Raw genomic sequence first — 4,409 nt, 5'->3', positions numbered from 1 at the left:
TGGCCTCAGCTGGGGATGAAGTGGATAAGAGGATGGCAGCTCTCCCTTTGGACCATGTGGCTGGAGAAAGACTAAGAAGAGAAGCAGATCCCATGGCTATGACAGTCATGGTTTCTGGGGGCATCCTTGGAGCTGGAAAACAAAGCTAGTTTGTGTCAGTGACGAACGGTTCTAGAGGAAGATTTGGAAAAGTCTGAAAGGGAGGTGTTATCAATTTAGCCATTGCCGCATAAGAAACAACATTCAAACTTAGTAGCTTGAGATAATACCAATTAGCTCACAATTCTGCAAGTTGACAGAATTGGCCCAGTTGGATGGTTTTTCTGGTCTTGGCTGGGCACATTCCTGAATCTGTAGTTGGCTGCCAGTCAATTACTAGCTCTGCTTTTAGGAACTGACTGGCTCAACTAGGGTGCCAAAGGTGATGGGGCCATATAGTCCTTGTCATACAGCTGGATAGCCTGGAGTTGTTGACACAGAAGCTCAGAATGTTTCCAAGACAATGAACAGAAACACACAAGCCCTCTTCAGGCCTGGGCTCAGAACTGGCACAAGGTCACTTTTGCCATATTCTATCACCAGAGAAAGCCACAGGACAGCCAAGATTCAAGGGGAGGGGAAATAGATTCTACTTTCCATGGAAAATCTTGGAAAGCACAGGGAGGAGTGAGGAATCTTGGCCATTTTTGCAAACTACTATCATAGGAGAGAAATGAGAGTAAGAGGAAACAGAAGGAAATGAAGGGTTGACAGCAGCGAGAGGGTAGAGGAACCAGGAGGAATAAAATCATGGGCAGTGTGCTGAAGTGACAGGGGAGTGTGGCCTGATGGGATGTTGAAGGCCATAATGTCAAATGCAGGTGTTTTCATCTAGGGCACAGAATGGTAGAGGCAGGAGGACACATGCATCGTGGTCTCAGCCTCCTGAAACATGGTTCTAATCCTGCATCTTTGATATTTCATCAAGCTATTATTTTATTTTGAGAAGGAGTCTCGTTCTGTCATCCAGGCTGGAGTGCAATGGCGTGATCTTGGCTCACTGCAGCCTCCACCTCCCCGGTTCAAGCAATTCTCCTGCCTCAGCCTCCTGAGTAGGTGGGATTACAGGCACCCACCACCATGCCCAGCTAGTTTTTGTATTTTTAGTAGAGATAGGGTTTCACCATATTGGTCAGGCTGGTCTCGAACTCCTCACCTTGTGATCTGCCCGCCTCAGCCTCCCAAAGTGCTGGGATTATAGGCATGAGCCACCACACCTGGTCTCATCAAGCCATTATGTTAATTGGCTATCTCGAGTAAGACATCATGACTCTGCCTTAGTCAAAAATTGCCAGGTACAGGAACAAGCCAGGGAAGACTGGGAGGCATTTCAAAAGCAGATCTAAGTTTGGTTCTCTCCTTTTGTTTATGCATTTTGCTTTATAAAAATTAAAAAGATAAAAAGAAGGCACCCCTGTGTTCCACTAAACTGGCTGTTAGGGGACTCTGGAGGCAAATTAGCGAGTATATGATGATGATAGCATCTAGTTAAGCTAACAAAATGGCTCCTCAGGCTCCATCAGTGGATCTAGGTGAGAGCTCTCACAATATCTGAGAAAACCAAGCATTTGTCTCCAACAGTAAAGTTAGAAGCTTCAGCAGACAGCAGCTCCTTACTCAGGAGTTTCTGCCTAGGGAGAATGTACAAGGAACTGCCAAAAGAAGTGGGTGGATAGAAGAAAGATTGAGGAGGGGATCCTGGAAAGAGCTCATGGTTTGACAACAGAAAACCTCTATTTGTGAGAAGTCCTTTCTGCCACTTTCAAGCTGGGTGACCTTGTGCACGTTATTCTCTGAACCTCAATCCCCATAGATGCAAAATAAGGGCAAGAATAAGGGCAAGAATAATATCTACTTCAATGGAAAATATTAGTGATTCAATGGGATATGCTGGTAGTACAATCATGTGAAAATTTTAAACACAAGACATAGTTTTTGCTACTTGGGGAAGGTTCAGTTCCACGAGTCAGAGGCAAGATGTGGAATGGATGATAAAATTTGTTCCCTGAGCTATAAAAATCCTCACTTCTGGGCTTCATCCCTGGGAGGCAAGGCTGGTTCAACATATGCAAATCAATAAATGTAATCCAGCATATAAACAGAACCAAAGACAAAAACCACATGATTATCTCAATAGATGCAGAAAAGGCTTTTGACAAAATTCAACAACCCTTCATGCTAAAAACTCTCAATAAACTAGGTATTGATGGGACGTATCTCAAAATAATAAGAGCTATCTACGACAAACCCACAGCCAATATCATACTGAATGGGCAAAAACTGGAAGCATTCCCTCTGAAAACTGGCACAAGACAGGGATGCCCTCTCTCACCACTCCTATTGAACATAGTGCTGGAAGTTCTGGCCAGAGCAATCAGGCAGGAGAAGGAAATAAAGGGTATTCAATTAGGAAAAGAGGAAGTCAAACTGTCCTTGTTTGCAGATGACATGATTGTATATCTAGAAAATCCCATTGTCTCAGCCCAAAATCTCCTTAAGCTGATTAGCAACTTCAGCAAAGTCTCAGGATACAAAATCAATGTACAAAAATCACAAGCATTCTTGTACACCAATCACAGACAAACAGAGAGCCAAATCATGAGTGAACTCCCATTCACAATTGCTTCAAAGAGAATAAAATACCTAGGAATCCAACTTACAAGGGATGTGAAGGACCTCTTCAAGGAGAACTACAAACCACTGCTCAAGGAAATCAAAGAGGATACAAACAAATGGAAGAACATTCCATGCTCATGGGTTGGAAGAATCAATATCGTGAAAATGGCCATACTGCCCAAAGTAATTTATAGATTCAATGCCATCCCCATCAAGCTACCAATGACTTTCTTCACAGAATTGGAAAAAACTACTTTAAAGTTCATATGGAACCAAAAGAGAGCCCGCATTGCCAAGTCAATCCTAAGCCAAAAGAACAAAGCTGGAGGCATCACGCTACCTGACTTCAAACTATACTACAAGGCTACAGTAACCAAAACAGCATGGTACTGGTACCACAACAGAGACATAGATCAATGGAACAGAACAGAGCCCTCAGAAATGATGCCGCATATCTACAACTATTTGATCTTTGACAAACCTGACAAAAACAAGAAATGGAGAAAGGATTCCCTATTTAATAAATGGTGCTGGGAAAACTGGCTAGCCATATGTAGAAAGCTGAAACTGGATCCCTTCCTTACACCTTATACAAAAATTAATTCAAGATGGATTAAAGACTTAAATGTTAGACCTAAAACCATTAAAATCCTACAAGAAAACCTAGGCAATACCATTCAGGACATAGGCGTGGGCAAGGACTTCATGTCTAAAACACCAAAAGCAATGGCAACAAAAGCCAAAATTGACAAATGGGATCTCATTAAACTAAAGAGCTTCTGCACAGCAAAAGAAACTACCATCAGAGTGAACAGGCAACCTACAGAATGGGAGAAAATTTTTGCAACCTACTCATCTGACAAAGGGCTAATATCCAGAATCTACAATGAACTCAAACAAATTTACAAGAAAAAAACAAACAACCCCATCAAAAAGTGGGCAGAGGACATGAACAGACACTTCTCAAAAGAAGACATTTATGCAGCCAAAAAACACATGAAGAAATGCTCATCATCACTGGCCATCAGAGAAATGCAAATCAAAACCACAGTGAGATACCATCTCACACCAGTTAGAATGGCCATCATTAAAAAGTCAGGAAACAACAGGTGCTGGAGAGGCTGTGGAGAAATAGGAACACTTTTACACTGTTGGTGGGACTGTAAACTAGTTCAACCATTGTGGAAGTCAGTGTGGCGATTCCTCAGGGATCTAGAACTAGAAATACCATTTGACCCAGCCATCCCATTACTGGGTATATACCCAAAGGAGTATAAATCATGCTGCTATAAAGACACATGCACACGTATGTTTATCGCGGCACTATTCACAATAGCAAAGACTTGGAACCAACCCAAATGTCCAACAACAATAGACTGGATTAAGAAAATGTGGCACATACACACCATGGAATACTGTGCAGCCATAAAAAATGATGAGTTCGTGTCCTTTGTAGGGACATGGATGAAACTGGAAAACATCATTCTCAGTAAACTATCGCAAGGACAAAAAACCAAACACCGCATGTTCTCACTCATAGGTGGGAACTGAACAATGAGAACTCATGGACACAGGAAGGGGAACATCACATTCCGGGTACTGTTGTGGGGTGGGGGGTGGGGGGGGCGGGGACAGCATTAGGAGATATACCTAATGCTAAATGACGAGCTAATGGGTGCAGGAAATCAACATGGCACATGGATACATATGTAACAAACCTGCACATTGTGCACATGTACCCTAAAACCTAAAGT

Source organism: Hylobates moloch, unplaced genomic scaffold (genome assembly GCF_009828535.3).
Source record: "Hylobates moloch isolate HMO894 unplaced genomic scaffold, HMol_V3 SCAFFOLD_19, whole genome shotgun sequence".
Classification (NCBI taxonomy): domain Eukaryota; kingdom Metazoa; phylum Chordata; class Mammalia; order Primates; family Hylobatidae; genus Hylobates; species Hylobates moloch.
The sequence above is the reverse complement of the archived record's forward strand: the minus strand, read 5'-3'. Positions refer to the sequence as shown.